This window comes from Bubalus kerabau, chromosome 5 (assembly GCF_029407905.1).
Source record: "Bubalus kerabau isolate K-KA32 ecotype Philippines breed swamp buffalo chromosome 5, PCC_UOA_SB_1v2, whole genome shotgun sequence".
Classification (NCBI taxonomy): Eukaryota; Metazoa; Chordata; class Mammalia; order Artiodactyla; family Bovidae; genus Bubalus; species Bubalus kerabau.
Genome location: NC_073628.1, coordinates 77,698,426 through 77,717,277, shown reverse-complemented (window position 1 = coordinate 77,717,277; position 18,852 = coordinate 77,698,426). Strand labels below are relative to the sequence as shown.

General features: G+C 37.6%; 1 protein-coding gene across 1 annotated transcript in view; it reads left to right on the top strand.

Annotated features, from left to right (window-relative positions):
- RAB3GAP2 (RAB3 GTPase activating non-catalytic protein subunit 2) overlaps nt 1-18,852 on the top strand; it is a 100,908-nt gene that overhangs the window by 956 nt on the left and 81,100 nt on the right. The gene's annotated exons all lie outside the window — the stretch shown is intronic.

Below are 18,852 nucleotides of genomic sequence, written 5' to 3'. Positions count from 1 at the left end.
TGCCTGTTATTATCATCAGTCACTACGTGACTTGCCCACGTAGTGTAAAACCCCAAGTCTGTTTATTCTGCCGCAGAATTCCTCAGAATTTCCTACGTTTTACCTTTTAAAGGGGGTATGTTTTGTGTGTCAGTTTTTTTGTATTTCCATTTTACTGCAAAGCCATATGTCCAAAGTGCTGTTACTTTGTGCTATATTGGAATGGTGATGAAAAGCCCAGTAAATAAGTTTCTCTCCATTTTTAAAATTTAGAAGGTATCAAATCACATCTATTTATGACTATTAGCTCTGTGCCCGTCGATAGTGCTGCCAATCAAGTGAGACTGGTGGTCTCTGTCCTCTAGGAGCTGTATAGTGTACTGGGACAAATAAGTTAACCCCTCCTGTACAGTGTGAACCATATATATACATATGGCACTAGGTGATACAGTCTTTGAAGTGGAGGTACTTAAGTCTACCTTTGAAGTGGCCCTTAGATGAATAGGGGAGAGAGAATAGCACCTGAAGAAGAAGGGAGCCTGAAATAGCATGATATTTAGCTAAGAAAGGCTGAATGGCTGAAGAGGACGGTATGAGGAGAAGAGTCAAAAAGGTAATAAGGAGCTTGATCATGAGAAGCCTTGTGAAAGGAGTCAGATACATCTGAAGACATTAAACAAAGGAATGATGTGATAAAATTTGTCCTTAATGGAATCAGCAAAATTCTTGCATACTTGTTAAGTGTGTTGGCAGCAGTATGGAGGAGAGATAGGAAGCAGGGAACTTCATTCTGAGGATATTTCAATAACCCATGCAAAAGTGATGCAAGTATGGACTAAAGTAGCTTCAGCAGAACTTGAGATCAGCAGCTAGATCAGGAAGATATTAAGAAAGAATCTGCAGGACCTAGTGAAGATCTGGTGCTGGGGGTTGCAGCTGGTGAGTGAGAGGGAGGTGAGGTTGCCTTTGGCTTTTGACTTGGGCAAGGGTTTCTAATGAAAGGGAATGAAGGAGATCGGTTTTGGATCTTTTACATCTTAAATGCTTCTAGTTTGTCCAGTTTTAAATGTATGCAGTGTCCAGTCGAACAGGTCTAAAACTTAATAAGGATCCCTGGCCTCGAGGTGTTAACTCAGGAGTTACCAGTAAAAAGTGTTAGTCCATCTCAAGGGTTATGAATATAGTGAAATGAATGCAGGACTGAAGCTGTAACCATAGAGGAGCACTGACATTTAAGTCAAATAGAGGTGAATGGGAAGAAGACTTAACAGAAAGAGAGGAAAACTAGGTGAAAGTAATGCCCCAGAAGTGAGAGAGAATCTGAGAGGGAGGAGTGGTCAGTAGTTGTGAACGAAGCCGAGATCAGCTAGGATGAGGATGGATAAGTGTTCATTGGCTTTGGGAGGATGGAGGTGACTAGGACCTTAGGACAGTTTCAGGGGAAGGGCGGGAGAGGAGTTAAAAAATAAATTTGCCTGTTCCAAGGAGCCAGGTTGTGAATGATGGTGGACATAGGACTGTAGATAAAGGATGCAGAGGAAAGAATACATTTCCTGTATCCCATTGCCACTCCCCTTGTCCAGGCCACCATCTTCTCTCACGTGCTCGATGGAACTGGTCTTTTAACGGATCTTCCTGCTTCTATGGTTGGTTTTGGTTTTTTTCCTATGTATGATAGTTCGTATCTGCTAATCCCAATCTCCCAATCCTTCCCCGCCCCTAACCCCCTCCCCTATGGCAACCACAAGTCTATTCTGTGTCCTTGAGTCTGTTTTTCTCTTGTCTGTTTTCATTTGTGTGGTATTTTAGATTTCACGTGTAAGTGATATATGGTATTTGTCTTTTTCTGACTCACTTTGTTTCGTATGGTAATCTCTAGGTCCGTCCATGTTGCTGCAAATGGCATTATTTCATTCTTCTTAATGGCTGAGTAATATTCCGTTGTGTGTGTGTGTGTGTGTATATATATATACACACACACACACACCACATTTTCCTTATCCGTTCATCTCTTAGTGGGCATTTAGGTTGTTTCCATGTCTTGGCTATTGCGAATAGTGCTGCTGTGAACATAGGGGTGCATGTAGCTTTTTGAATTACAGTTTTGTCTGGGTATATGCTCAGGAATGGGATTGCTGGTGGGTCATAAGTCGGTTCTATTTTTAGTTTTTTTTTTTTTTTTTTTTTTGAGGAACCTTCATACTGTTTTCCATAGTAACTGAACCAACTTTTATTCCCAGTAACAGTGTAGGAAGGTTCCCTTTTCTCCATACCCTCTCTAGACTTGTTAATTTGTAGACTTGTTAGTTAACTTGTTAGTTAGTTAGTTAACTTGTAGTTAGTTCCAAAAGCTGTCAAAATGAACTTTTAAAGACAGTTTAATCGTAACAGTCTTCTCTCTATAACTGTCTGTGGTTTCAGTTGCACTTAATATAAAATCCAAAGTTCTCACATGGCTTAAAGGACCTTGAGGCCCCACTTCCTGCTGCTTCTTGTACCTCATACTCTTTTCCCCTTATTTCTTATGTTTCAGACACTTTTTTGTTGTTAAAGCTGTGATGTGCTTAGTTGCTTAGTCGTGTCCGACTATTTGTGACTCCATGGACTGTAGCCTGCCAGGCTCCTCTGTCCATGGGATTCTCCAGGCAAGAATACTACAGTGGGTTGCCATGCCCTCCTCCAGGGGATCTTCCCAACCCAGGGATTGAACTCAGGTCTCCCTCATTGCAGGCGGATTCTTTACCTTCTGAGCCTCCAGGGAAACCCACCAAGCTCGTTTGTACCTGACACCATTGCTCTTGCTCTTGTCCCCACCTTGGATGTTCTCTGCAGATCCTTGCATGCTCAGTGCATCTCAGGGAGACCTTTTTTGAGTATGTAATCTAAAACAGCATCACTATTCCCTTTTTCTCATTTGTTACTTGCAGGCATTTCATCTTGTTTATTTTCATCACCAAGTCTGTATTGTCCAGTACGGTCGTTTCTTGCCAGAACTAGCCGTTGAAATGTGGCAGTTGCTGCTGAGGAACAGAATTTTTAATTTTACTTAATTTTAATTAAATTTAAATAGATATGGCTGGTGGCTACCATGTTGTATGGCACGGTTATGAATGCTGAAATTTAGGCAGCTACAGATTGAATACTTGTGCAGGGTCACACAGTGGAGAGTAGCCATAGGCTATGAATTTGATCCAGGCGTTTGGGAATATATAAAATTCTTTGGTATATGTATGTTGGTATTATTGTGGCTACTAGCAATTCAAGTGGAAATTAAGTGGAGAAAGAACCTCTTAATCAGTGAACCCCTTTGCCAGATCTGTATTCTACAGTTAAAATGGTGCTTTAATTTAGAAATGAAAGTCTGAAAAATAGCTTGTCCTGTTGTAAGTAGTTTACTTGGAATTCTTGGAATGACTGGTTTATAGATCTCAGTAACCACTCTGCCCATCTTTTACAAAACATCAGGCTTTGTGAAGAGTTCATCTTTAAGAAAATCTGAACCTAAATTTTTGTGAGGGTGAAAATTTGCATTGTAATAATGAAGTTATGGTGGTATTTGGTTTTGCTTTTCTTCACTTTATTATTGTTGTAAATGATTATTGGGAAATAGAAATCATGAGGTCATTTTATTTAGCTTATATAGTTTTACTTTTAGTATGTATCTTTTTAAAAAATATTTATTTGAAATCTTTGGTTGCTGCATGACGGATCTTCTTTGCATCATGAAGGATCTTTCGTTGCAAAGCACGGCTTCTCTAGTTGTGACACTCAGGCTTAGTAGTTGGGGTGCATGGGCTCGGTTGCTCTGCTGCATGTGGGATCTTAGTTCCCCAATCAGAGATAGAACTTGTTTCTTGCATTACAAGGTAGATTCTTAACCACTGGACCACCAGGGAAGCCTCAAGCTTATATAGTTTAATTTCTTATACCAGCTCATCTCTGGAGGATATGTAAACAGCCCCCTCCTGCAAAAAAATAGAAAACTGAATTACTTGTCATGATTTGTCCTAGGCAGCTGATAATTTTGAAGACTTGTCTGTTGGTTTAATGGATTTGTTTGTTTGTTTCTTTTTTTAATGTGGATGGCTGCTGTTGACAAAGTGAGACCTAGTACTGGGAACCCTGAACTCAAAACTACACCTCTATATTTGAATTGTCAGAGAATAAATAACAATATGACTTTATGTTACTTTGTATCATCAACTATAAAATGAGACTGTCGTCTGTTGCTTTAAAAGAGATCTTGAACCCTATTTCCCAGTCTTTACATTAATTAGTACTAATGCTGCTGCTGCTGCTAAGTCGCTTCAGTCGTATCCGACTCTGTGCGACCCCAGAGACAGCAGCCCACCAGGCTCCCCCGTCCTTGGGATTCTCCGGGCAAGAACACTGGAGTGGGTTGCCATTTCCTTCTCCAATGCATGAAAGTGAAAGTGACGTCACTCAGTCGTGTCCGACTCGTAGCGACCCCATGGACTGCAGCCTATCAGGCTCCTCCGCCCATGGGATTTTCCAGGCAAGAGTACTGGAGTGGGCTGCCATTGCCTTCTCCGAATAAATGTTAATAATTGTGCTCTGCTTAGTTGCTCAGTTGTGTCTGACTCTTCAACCCCATGGACTGTAGGCCCCCAGGTTCCTCTGTCCATGGGATTCTCCAGGCAAGAACCCTACAGTGGGTTGCCATTCCCTCCTCCAGGGGATCTTCCCAATCCAGGGATTGAACCCAGGTCTCCCTCATTGCAAGCGATTAATAACTGGTTCTACTCAATCAGATGCTGTTTTAGACATAAAATTTGCTCTCATATTTTGAAATTTTGGAGATGGGCAATAGTATAGGTCCCCACCTGGCCTACAGTGACACAGTTTCCAGGGAGATTGGATTTCTGTACCAGAGTTTTCTGATATTTGTAATTGCTGAATTCGATCCCTGGGTTGGGAGGATCCCCTGGAGAAGGGAACAGCCACCCACTACAGTGTTCTGGGTGAATTCCATGGTCAGAGGAACCTGGTGGTCTACAATCCATGGGGTCGCAAAGAGTTGGACACAACTGAGTGACTTTCATTCTCATTTTTTTAGGCCAAAAAAAAAAAAAAAAGAGAGAAGGGAAGAAATACATGTACAGATAGGGAGAATCAGACTATTTGGAGGTAATTTACATATTATAATATTGTGGATCTGTTAATTTACCTGGGCTTCCCTGGTGGCTCAGTTGGTGAAGAATCTGCCTGCAATGCGGGAGACCTGGGTTTGATCCCTGGGTCAGGAAGATCCCCCGGAGGAGAGCATGGCAACCCACTCCAGTATTCTGGCCTGGAGCATCCTCATGGACAGAGGGGCCCGGCAGCTGCAGTCCATGGGGTCGCAAAGAGTTGGGCACAACTGAGCAACTAAGCACAGCACATTAATTTACCTAACAGTAAGTTAATTTTCTGCTAACATTCTAATGAGGTAGAGCAGCCTCTACTTTCCTTCTTGCTCTTTTATCAGAAAGATAGAAGAAGATAAAGCATACAGGAAATTACCTTGGAGTCATCAATTAAAGTTTGTTTTTGTCCAATCACTAAGAAAAGTATGCTTTTTAGGATAACCTAAAGTCATGGACTCAATTTGGAATATTATAAATGGTATAAAGTACCCCTTTTTTAATACTGAGTGACATGCTTTCATTTGTTTGTGATTATAGTAGGGAGAGAAAAGTAATCTGAAAGCAGAATATTTATAAGAATTTCAGAAAATTTCTAGTTACTGCACTTCAGTAACTATTTAAGGTTGGAAGAGGGTCTTAGGAGATAAATTTCTGTCGATGACAAAACTGACACATGACTAGTTAATTCCTTTATTCAGCTGGTACTTATTGAGCATCTACTACATACAAAGTAGTCCTAAAGGTAAATAAAATAGGTCCCTCTCCACAAGGACCTTTGAGCCAATAAAGGAGATCAGTATGTAAAAGAAGTGTTAGAGGTGCTATGCTATAATTTGGCATATGGTAGTTGGAGAATGAAGGGGTGTTGGCTCATGCTGTATAGTGGACTCAGAAAAGTCTTCATGAAGGAACTGTTTTCACCATGTCTTAATAGTTTCACAGAGGTTCAGGTGGAGAGAAAATGGCCAGGCAAGGGATGTGAAACAGTATGGGGTTCAGAAAGATGCAGATAGTAAATTCTGGTGGAAAAGTGGGATATGGTAGGGTAAAGAGAGAGATTGGCAGAGGAATTTAGATTTTATGCAGTAGAAAGGAAATAAGAATACTTAGAAATTACAAGGAAATTAGCTCAGGGTTACTTGGGAACAGATAGTTTTAAATAGATTAGTTTCCAGATGCACCTGTGTAAATGCCTACTTTCCCACCCTCCCTTCTGCTTTACTACACAAAGGCTTACTTCTCACACAATTTAAATATTATTATAGTAAGTTGCTTCCAAAGCATTTAATCAAAAATTTGTGTTTAAGTCTCTGTAAACTCCACCCCCCATCCATCTGAACAAGGGATTTCCAAATAATATTTGCTATTAATGCTTAATAATTATTTCTCAAAGTTGTGATAATGTATGTTTTTTCAGTTATCTGCTTCTAATAATAATTGTAATAAAACAATAATATTTAGAGCCTTAGATCCCAAGAAAACTTTTTTGTCAATTCTTAACTCTTTTTGCAGAGAAACTTTCGGACTGATGATATATATCTGTATTACATTAAAATAGCATTCTGTGGAGGAAATAGAATGGAGATAAGAATTCAGTGAGAAAAAAGAACTTATAAAATTATTCTTAGAGACACTAATCATAGTTTTAAAATGGGTATTTGTGGGTATTATTTCCCAAAAGTATTTAGAATCCACTGAATAAATTTAAAAGGATGATATAAATACTATATTAAAATATCCATGTTTAGTATATCAGAAATTACATTTTTGTCGAGGAGGCACATATTATTGAAAAATTCTTTTAGGGTGTATATAATCAGAAAGCTTGAAGACATTCTGTGGAGCTGTTGTTCCCAGTTTTGTTTTTTTTTTTATCTTTCATTATAACATAAAAAACGAGACCTAGGCCCTGAATAGTCAAAGGAGAAAGAAGTTGGAGGACTTCACTTTTTTATTTTCAAAATGTATACAAAGCTATAGTAATCAAAAATGTGGTACTGGCCTAAAGACAGAATAATGGAATAATGGATTAGAGAGAGCTCAGAAATAAACCCTTGCATATATGATCAGGTGATTTTTGACAAGGGTGTCAAGACCACTCAAGGGGGAAAGGACAGTCTGTTCAACAAATGGTGTTGGGAAAACTGCGTATCCAAATACAAAAGAATGAAGTTGGACCCTTATCTTATACCACATTCAAAAATTAACAAAAATGGATTAAAGACCTAAATATAAGACTTAACACTATAAAATTCAGAGGAAAGCATCAGGGGAAAATTCATGACATTGGATTTTGCAGTGGGTTTTTGGTTATAACACCAAAAATACAGGTAAAAAAGCCAAAATAGGTAAATGGGGCTATATCAAGACCTTAAGACTTGTGAATTGAAAGATGCAGTCAACAAAGTGAAAATGCAGCCTACAGAATGGGAGAAAATATTTGCAAATCATATTTCTGATAAAGGATCTGTATTCACAATACCTAATTTGTCCAGCCTAGTAACAGCAAAATATAACAAGTAAAAACTGAGCAAAGACTTGAATAGATTTTTTTCCAAAGATGTTATAGATATGACCAGTAAGCATATGAAAGATACTCAGTATCATGAGTCATGAGAAATGCAAATGAAAACCACAAAAAGGCATCACCTCACACTCATCACCTCACACTCACTAGCTCGGCTTCTATTAAAAAACTAAAAACAGAATAACAAGTGTTGGTGAGGATATGGAGAAACTGGAACTCTGTACACTGTTGCTAGGATTGTAAAACTGTGCAACTGCTATGGAAAACCGTATTTAAAAATAAAATAAATTACTATATAATTGAGCAATCTCACTTAGCGGTGTATATATAAAAGAACTGAAAATAGTATCTAGAAGAGATAGTTAGTTGCACACCCATAATCATAGAGGGATCGTTCATAAAAACCAAGGAGTGGGACCAACCAAAATGTCCATCAATGGATGAATGGAATCGGATATATATGTGTAAGATGGAATATTATTTGGCCATTAAAAAGAAGGAAATCATATCACATGTGACAACGTGAATGACCTTGAGAACATTCTGCTGTGTGAAAAATTAGCCAGTCAGAAAAAATAAATGCATGATTCATTTATCTAAAACAGTTAAATTATTCCATTTATCTAAAACAGTTAAATTCATGGCAACAGGAAGTAGAATGGTACTTACTAGGAGCTAGGGAGAGGGAGAAAAGGAGTCTTGTCTAATGAGTATTACAGTCTCAGATTTGCAAGATGGAAAAGGTCTGAAGCTCTGTTTCACAACAATGTCAGTAAACACTACTGGTGCACTTAAAAATGGTTATGATAGCTTTTATGTTGTGTGTCAATAAAATATATAAATTAGTATGATAATAAATAGGTCGTAAAATGTAAAACAAAGCTGTTCATGGTGAGAAGTGACCTGCTAGAAGTTCCAGTAGCCCCAGGCCCTACCAAGCTATCCTGAGAGCCGAGAGGATCAATATCTTGGCTCATCTGTAATCCATTTGCAGTTCCCTGGGCATCTCTGCTATAGGCAGAGGGTACCCACTGATGTAAGGCAAAAGTATAGCATTTCAAGATTTGATTTGCAGAGAGATGGGTTTGGTGGCTCTGAAAAGGGTAGGTTTTGTAGTTCCGAGTTAGAGGTAGGTGATCATTTGGGAGATGTTCATACAACTCTAGATCAGGGTCTTCAGAAGTAAAGACAGGACTAAGGCAGTAGCAAGGTGATGGAGTTTGAAACTTGAGAAACATAGCAGTGGCAACCTGTGCAAGGAATTTGAACTGAGAAATAGGACAGCCAGGTTAATATTTGAAAGACATTTCTTAGTTAGCAAAGAAGAGAATGAATGGGAATGGTGGGTGAAAGTGGAAATAGAATGACCAGTTGGGTGGCCTTTGTAGTGTCTGTCAAGAAGGGAGGTAATCTTTTCCTTAAATTGGTATTCTTCAGATGATATTTAATGGTCTACACAGTGACAGTTCTGGATCTGTATGACAGTAAGTGTTTTTGTATGACTACTGTGTTAATATCATTTGGGACTATTGAGACCCTAAATGAACTTTCCTCATGAGAAGGAACTCTTGAAATTTTTGGGTGTCTGCCATACCATATTGCTGTTTTGAAAAGGTGACCAAAAACAGTTCTTTGAACACAGATCATTGTTCTCATTGTTCTTTGTATCATGTGAGCCTAAGCCTCACGTATAAATTCTTCAGAAGAGAGACTCTCAGGTCAAGAGAGATAATCACCTATTATTACATCGCCTCTATTTTTTTTAAGTGTATAAAGTCAGACATAAAGTCTATCTTCTAGCTACTCATATCCCCCCTTCCAGATGTTAAAACTTTAGTCTTAAGCTTTTTAGTATAGTAGCCACTAACTACATGTGGCTGTTTAAGTATAAATTAATAGAAATTAAGTAAAAATAACAGTTCACTTTTTCAGTCATACTAATTACATTTCAGTGGCCACATGTACCTACCTATTGGCTACCTGATGGACAGCACAGATACAGAACACCACCATCATTATGGAAAATTCTGTCATTATAAAGTGCTGCCCTAGCGAGAATCTTCCAGACTTTCTGCTTAGACAGTAAACATACATGCTGCTGGGATGTTTTGTTTCTCTATTTTACATTTTATATTATGGCCTCATTTTTGTAAAATGTACCCTCTGGAACTTTTTTGGTTAATTTTTAATGTCAGCTGTTTTGACAGTGTCAAAAAATGTCAATTTCTTTTTCAACCTGTGTATATAACTGTAGCATTTTTTTTTCTAATGCCTGTATAGTTATTACAGTGAAGTTATTACAGTTAAAACAGTGAAGACTACCAGGTTTTAAACATTCCCCTATCAATGAACATTTAGATTATTTCCAGTATTTTTGCTACAAGAAAATGTTCCAGTAAGCATCCTTATACATGCTTTACCTATGATGTTAATATTTCTGTATGTAAATTTCTGGGATTGAAATTGCTGGATAATAGAAATTCACATTTTAGTTGTTGAGCACAGTCACATAGTTAGTCTAAAAATTGGTCAGGTTTATTCCTGTCCATGGTAAACAGAAATGCTCATTTATACCCACACTTGTCATCTTCCTGTGTTATCAGTTTCTTTGCTTTTTGCTCTTCCAGTAAATGAAAAATGGTTCTTAGGCGATGCTAATGTTATTATCAGACTTTATCTGTGTTTTTTTTTTTAAAGCAACAAGTAATAGCAAGATTAAGCTGGTATTGGAAGAATTTACCTTAACTATAAGGAAAGTTTTCTCACAAGGACAGTCATATTAGAATTGAATAAGTAAGGAAGATACTGAACTGGCTTTAGAATTTGCAGAAATTAGCTTTGGTGAGCAGTATTTATATACCTGCACCCTCATTTATGTTCCCTGTTCAGTTCAGTTCAGTTGCTCAGCTGTGTCTGACTCTTGCAGCACGCCAGGCCTCCCTGTCCATCACCAACTCCTGGAGTTCACCCAAACTCATGTGCATCAAGTTGGTGATGCCATCCAGCCATCTCATCCTCTGTCATCCCCTTCTCCTCCTGCCCCCAATCCCTCCCAGCATCAGTGTCTTTTCCAATGAGTCAGTTCTTCACATGAGGTGGCCAAAGTACTGGAGTTTCATTCCTTCCAAAGAACTCCCAGGGCTGATCTCCTTTAGGATGGACTGGTTGGATCTCCTTGCAGTCCAAGGGACTCTCAAGAGTCTTCTCCAACACCACAGTTCAAAAGCATCAATTCTTCGGCGCTCAGCTTTCTTCACAGTCCAACTCTCACATCCATACATGACCACTGGAAAAACCGTAGCCTAAGTATCTAATATACAAAATATATTGTTGCCCTTAGTCAGTGACTTCCTTTAAAAAATAAAATGAGTAGAAAGAAGAATAGGGCATGTTAAATTTCTTCAAGTCTACAGTTTGTTTTTATCGTTTTTGTTAGGATGAGTCTAAAGATTTCTTAGATTTGGAGCAAAAGAAGCATACTTGTGTTTTTGTAACTTTATTTAGAGCAAGAAAAGTGAAAGTGTTAGTTGCTCAGTTGTCTTCAACTCTTTGCAAGTCTATGCACTGCTCTTCTCTTCATGGAATTCTCTGGGCAAGAATACTGGAGTGCATAGCCATTCACTTCTCCAGGGGATCTTCTCGACCCCAGGATCAAACCTGGGTCTCTTGCATTGCAGGCAGATTTTTTTTTTTTTACCATCTGAGCCTCCAAGGAAGCCCTTTAGAGCAAGAGGATACACTTTGTTTCTGCTTAAAGATATTTTCAGTTCTGTCCTTTTTTGAACTGTCAAAACATTCTCCTTGAATGATATAGAAGGCCACTTATTTGATAACAGGAGTCCTTAGAAATCTGGAACTGGAAGGGGCCTTACAGACCTAGTCTGATTTAATCCTGGTGTTTTGAAAGAAACTCCTGTTTGTTGAAAATGGGAGCCTCCTCATTTTAGATTGCTGCATATTTTTATGTGCTGAGAGGATATGCTAATATAAAATTTATATTCCCATTTTCCATTTCTTTAGAAATAGAAAAAGATGAATAATTCTGAGGCATAGGAAATCAAGTAGCTTCTCTGTTCTTTAGTCTTTTTTCTTTTTTTTTTTTTCCCTTTGTATTGCTATGTGATGCTTTCTGTGGCTTGGCCAAGAAGAGCCAACTAAAATTGTTGAACCTACGAATTATTTACAAGTTACAAGTTCTGGAGGTTGGTGCTCTTTATAGAAACAAGTACATTCTCTTTTTCCTCTTTTAGAAGAATGGAAATGAATTTGCTTCAATGCGAGTAAGATCTTTTCTTAGACCATGGAGATTAAATTTTCTTTTTCCTAACATTTAATGATTTCAGTTTCCCATTTAGTTTTCGATATTGACGTACTTATATTGAAGAAAACAAATACTGTCAAATTAATTGCCCACTTCTAGAATTCCTTTTCCTTTTTAGCTTCAGGTTTTTTTAAATGTGAAACTATTACTCAGTTTATGAGGACAGACTGTTCAGAAGCAAATTGGAATAATGTATATTTTAAATTAAATAGAACTGTGAAAAGCAAAAGTTGAATTTCTCATTTAAGCTTTTGTTGGTAAAATAATTCATTCATTGGAAATATACCTTAAAAGACATCTATTATTTTTTGATGCTTGAATTACAGTGTTTTCTCCATAGTTCGAAGGTTTCAGTGACTGTAAATGACTGATGATATCAAGTGAGAAGCTGAACAGTTTTTTTAATACTAGTATAATCTAATCTCTTTAGGGAAAAAATTCTCCCTAGGGGAAGTTGTAGTTACATTTTATGTTTTAAAGCCATTGGTTTTATTCATTTACCTGATAAGGGTAAGAACAAGAGTTTATGTTGCCAGTTATTCTAGACAGTTCAAAATAGTCCTCTTCAGTGATATGTATTAAAAAATGATTGAAAAGTCAAATTACTTGTCAATGAGGAGGTTGTTGCTTTTCATTACTAATAGTTATAACTTCATTTTGCTCGTGTTTATTTCTCTCTACATCATATAAGTTGATTGGAGATAAGCTTAGGAATTTTGTTTAAATAGAGAGCAAGTATGATTCAAGGTGTGGTATAAAATATGAGTGAGGGGTAATTTTAGCAAATAAAGTAGTAATGACATAGTAATTATAACTAACATAGTAATCTAAACTGGCAAACTTCTTTTTGTTGTTACTGTTTATTTATTTACTTTTTTAATTTGTTTTTGGCTGTCCTGGGTCTTCCTTGCTGTGCAGGCTTTTCTCTAGTTGTGGTGAGCAGGGGCTGCTCTCCAGTTGCAGCGCGCAGGCTTCTCATTGCAGTGGCTTCTCTTGCGGAGCACGGCCTCTAGAGCACGAGGGCTTCAGTAGTTGTGGCTCCCCTGCTCTCAAACACAGGCTCAATAGTCGTGTCTCATGTACTTGAAAGTGCCTTTTTTTTCAGTAGGCTGTACTGGAAATGAGGTGGGAAAGCCCAGTTGAAACATGGACATTTGAAATATTTGGCTTAGAGCTGATGCTGTCCTGCTGTGCTGTAGTTGTTAAGTCACTGCTTTAGGAGCAGCATCTGGCCCGTGAGTCATAGCACTAAAGTAAAACCTAGGGAAGCAGTCTCATGATCTAACTGTAGATGTCTCCAATAGGCAATATTTGCCATTTCTTAGCTGTTTTGAGTATAACCTGTTTTATTCACTGTTGGCAAAAAGAATATTTGCATAATAGAATACAGATGCATTTTGAGAATGATGTGGTTGTTCTTTTTTGTCTTCAAAATGATATGGTGTTTATTTGGGAACTCAGTGTTCTTTGTAATTGTTTTTTCTAGCCTACCAAAAAGTCAGGTTGAAAGTAAATGCTTAATTGAATGTATTGGTTTTTCTTTACTGATGCAAGATCTTTTTAAAGTAATGATACAAGTTTTGTTTTGAAATGTTGAAATATACATTGTGCATGTGTCTGTGTGTGTATCTATCAGATACAAAGATCCATTAATCCATATTAGGCCAACTATATTGAGCAATATTTCTAGAGGATCTTTTTTTACATAGTCAGATTCTGCCATTTAGACTTTAATTAGAACAAAAATATTCTGTTTCTTCTGTTCTTAATCAAAACTAAAGCTAAAGATTGTTAATTATTTTTTCTGACTAAAATGGAACAGAGAATTATCAAAATTTATCAATATATATTTATAATTTTACATAGAAAACTTATTTACAAAAGATAGTTTTGATTTGGAATATAAAGTCTTTGTATATAAAGTTTATAAAAATAAAATGTTTTTGTATTTCTGTGGAAATGTAAAATATTTAGAATCAACATCTGATTTGTTTACTATATTTAAATATGTTAATTTAAATCCTGCTTCTTTTATAGGGATATATGGGGAAACCTTTGGGTAAGAAGGTTATTTTCAAAGACTTGATATCCTAACTGGATATAAATATTTAAGTACCTACAGTGTTCTTGAAGATGCACATATGTGTGTGTGTAAGAGTTTGAGCACACACAGTATGTATATTCCTTGTCCTCCAAGGCTTAAATGTTTGGCTGTATTGACACGGTATTCATTTAAGATCAACCAGACAAGTTAACAACACAACAAATGACCCAACACAATTTATAATTCTGAAAGGAAAATATAATCAAATGCTGTGGTTTCACAAGAGGAAAAGATCATTGATAGATGCAATAAAACTTCATAAATAATTAATCCAAGTCCTGAAGGAGAAGGTGAATTTGGAGAGCTGGAGACAAATGGGAATACTTAAATTAGTTGACAGATAAGGGATAGGCAAATGCAGAGAGTAAGAATGAAGAAAGAGGGTGCTGTGTTTGGAGAGTAATCGTTTTAACAGCCATCAAGTGTGTGTATGTGCCAAGCACTGTTCTTTTAACTGTTAACAAAAATGGATACAGTTATTAACTCCATTTTGCTAAAGAGGAAGCTGAGAGGGAAGAGATTAAATTGCCTAAGGATATATGACCCCTCAAGGGGTAAAGCTGGGTATCAAACCCAGGCAGACTGACACCAGACACCTAACAGTTGTTCTGGACCTGTGCTGTCTCGTACTGTGTGGTGGAGCACTAGGAACATGTCTGGTCCCAGCTGAGATGTGCGCTGAGTGTAAAATACGTGTTGGATCTTGAAGACTTAGAGAACCAATGTGAAATAGCTCATGAACAACTTAATAGTGATTACATATTGAAATGATGTTTGGGGCTATACATATTAAATAAAACATATTAAAGTTAACTTCACCTGTTTCTACTTTTTAAATATGGCTGCTAGTCAGTTTAGCAGGGCATGTGTGGCTTGTGTTACATTTTTATTGGACTGTGCTGCTAAAGACTGCCCTCCAGTAAATGAAGAGGCTAATGAAGTGACAGAATAGAAATAAGGATGAGGGCAGGCAGAGGAAAACAGGAGATTTTAGATCAGATTAGATTGGCATTGAAGTTTATCCTTGAAGCTAGTATTCCTCAGAGCGTCATCCATGGACAGCCTGCCTCACATTTTCAGGATGGGGTCAACCCTGAAACTTGAGTCATCCCTAATTCATTGTTTTAATCTCTTTGCAGAGATTTTAAGGTTCACTAGAGAGGCCATGCTGCAGAAGAGACTGTAGCTCCAGTTTTGTAAAGGCAATGGATGTGGATGCCATTTTCTTAATATTCTGACCAGTGTTGTTGGGATACAAGCGGTTGATGACAGTGTCATTTAAAGGATTGCTTTCTAGAGATTAGGTGGTTACGACTTACTTATTTAGTAAATGGGGGTATGGTAAATACTTAAAATTACCCCATAATTTATAGCCTAGCCTTTGACTGAAAAGCATGCCACTTGGCTCATTAGGTGAACTGGATGATTTGGTGATTTGTGCAGTTTTGGGAATTCTACACTGGATCCTGATCACCCTAAAGAAGTTTATGTCTTGAGTGTCCATCCTTGATAGTACATTTTGTTAAACTGACTTCAATTCAGTTGCTCAGTAGTGTTCGACTCTTTGCATCCCCATGGACTGCAGCACGCCAGGCTTCCCTGTCCATCACCAGCTCCCGGAGCTTACTCAAACTCATGTCCATAGAGTCGGTGATGCCATCTAACCATCTCATCCTCCGTTGTCCCGTTCTCCTCCCGCCTTCAATCTTTCCCAGCATCAGGATCTTTTCAAATGAGTTTCAACTGACTTACATCTTAACATATATAAGAGTTAGGACTTTCAAATCACCCTGGCTTATAGAAGGTTTTGATTTATTTATTCTAACAGACCATCATTGTTTGATGTCTTATTTCTTCCTGTTATGTAGAAATTTATAGACCTTAAAGTTTTGTAGTAAATGTTCCTTATTGACATTAAATGGCCCAGTTCTCAAATGTTAAACACATTGCTCTTGTTATTCACAACTTTGATCAATAATCAATTAAAATACACTGATAATGACATGGATTGAAGAAGAGCATCCCTCATAGAAAAGTTACCAGAAGGAAAGACCACCTGAATAAAATTTTGTATATGAATGGCATCTTTATTAGACATTCAGCAGCTATTTTTTCAATATAAACTTTTTTTGAAGATTGTGCTTGACCTGCTTTCATATTTGAGGACATAAGAAATAACCTTGGTAAGGTACTAAAATTCTGATACTTCAACAGTAGCTGTCAAATAGCAGCCTGCAAAACAGTATCAGATGAATTTTAACTGAAGTCAGGAGGCTACAAACTTTACACTGAGTAACAATAGCCAGAAGGTAGTACCTTATTTACTGATCTTTCCATCTTTGATTTTTTTTTTTATGTTTCTCATTTTTAAGTTGACTAAAATTTGGAGTCCATTTTCTTACATTATTATAAATAATACTGAGAATTCTAAACCAACCTTCAAAAATATCTTTAACCTCTCCAAGTAACAGTTCTGTTTTTCACCTTCACCTTCCTTTAACCTCTTTGTACCATGACCCCTTTGGGAAATGTATTCCTGTGATAGTGGGAGGTGCCTGATTAGTTTTTCTTTGCCTCCAGTTAATAGAAATTCCCCAGTCAGAGACATTGAGACATGGGTAAACCGTCATGAGCACCACTGTTTTGTAAAAAGAAGGTATTTCTCAGAGTTTTCTTTCTTCCTGGAATGTTTTGAATTGTGCTTTATGGAGAGAACTGGGTCTCTGCAGGGGCTGATAATCAAAATTTCTGCTGTCTTCTCCTGATTGAATGAGTCATTTGTGAGTGGAGCTGGGTACTTTTTTACCAGTATGGAGGAGAAATAACACATTTTTTATAGTTTTCTTTTCAACAGCATTCAACGGAGGTAATGTGCACAGACTAAGCTCTTTGAAGGCTTATTTTGCTTTTGTATGTCCAGCACTTAGCACAGGGCCCAACACAGAAGAGATGCTGTGTTGTGTTTGTTGAATGCATGAATGAATACATGATTAGCTGGCCTTCATGAAGTACTTTAAATTCTGCACGGTTTTCCAGAGAGGGTGGTAATTTGATAAATATTTTTATAGCAGTTTTAACATTGAATTGTGGACCTTAGAGCAATAAGCTGTACTACACATTTTGCTCTCTCATACAAAAGACATTATCAGTCGGATGGCCTAGTTACCATCAGCCCATAAGAAGATAGTTGCTTTCTATGCAGTAGAAAAATTAGCAGACTAAAGGGATTGCCTAGCAAATTTAGATTGCCAAAGAGCAACTGTAGTTTTCCAAGTTACAAAAAAGAAATTTGCAAGGTTCAATATCACGGGAATATTTCCATGTTAATGTAATGAAATCTTGCCTTTGGTCTTACTTGTAAGCCCCACTGTTTCCTAATCTTACTCTTATTCATAGGCTGTAGGAGTCAGTGGCACCCCACTCCAGTACTCTTGCCTGGAAAATCCCATGGATGGAGGAGCCTGGTAGGCTGCAGTCCATGGGGTCGCTAAGAGTTGGATACGACTGAGTGACTTCACTTTCACCTTTCACTTTCCTGCATTGGAGAAGGAAATGGCAACCCACTCCAGTGTTCTTGCCTGGAGAATCCCAGGGACAGGGGAGCCTGGTGGTCTGCCGTCCATGGGGTCGCACAGAGTCGGACACGACTGAAGTGACTTAGCAGCAGCAGCAGGAGTAAGTATGGGAGAATACTAGGCAGCTTGGGCTCTGGAACTCAGGCAGAACTGGATTCAAACCCCGCCCCTCCATTTAATCCTCTGGATCTTAGGCAAGTGATGTAAACTAGGCAATCTGCTTTTCTCTGTAAAAAGAGGGAGATAGGGGATCCTTGTCGTGCTTATGTGAATTAATGTCAATAAAGCATTTAAGCGTATAGAAATGCTATTTGAATACATGTTAGTTGTTGTTATGTGATAACCTCTGTCTGAATGGCTTTTTTTTTTTTTTTGGTCTCTTTGCCTTTGAAAAGTTTCTAGCCACTTTAAAAAAAAAAAAATCTGTGGACCATTTTTAAAGTCTTTATTGAATTGGTTACAATATTTGCCCCCAAGGCACGTTGTCATCTTAGCTTCTTGAACAGGAATCATACCCGAAGCCCTGCATTAGAAAGCGAAGTCCTAACCACTGGATCACCAGTGAAGTCCCTCTAGCCACTTTTTATAAGATTTCATTTAAGATGACTCCTCCCTGTAGTTTTTAGTCTCTTTTACGGCCTCATCTGAGTTTCCATAGTAGTCAGTTACAGCCATCACCATAACGATTACTTGTTTGTCTCTCTCCTACACTAGATCACAGATTCTTTAAAAAGAAAAGGAGTTCATATGTTTGTATTTTTCTCTGTTTCTACTACAGGATTTGGTGCAGGGTATTTAACAGAACATTTGTTAAATTGTTCAATTGATGTGTGTATGGAAATCTTCTATTAGTTGTACAGTGTTAAATAAATGATTAGTACTATGTTATACCTAGCAGTGTGCTTGGCACATTATAAAGTAGCTATTTGGTGTTTAAGTACCAAAGATGGGGATATTGCCACAGAGCTAATTGAGCAATGATTTCAAGTACCAGACTGTAACTTTTTTTTATCATCTAATATGTAGTTGATTTTAGCAGCTTTTGGAACGTTGTAGATAAGTGGAAGTTCTTTTTGCTTCCATCCTCCTGTCAGCAGATAACATGTTCAGTCCCATCTTTTAGGTTGCTTCTTCCCCCAGAATTTTGAGGCTGATTGGTTTAAATACAATATTTTATTTATATTTTGTAGTATTTTAAT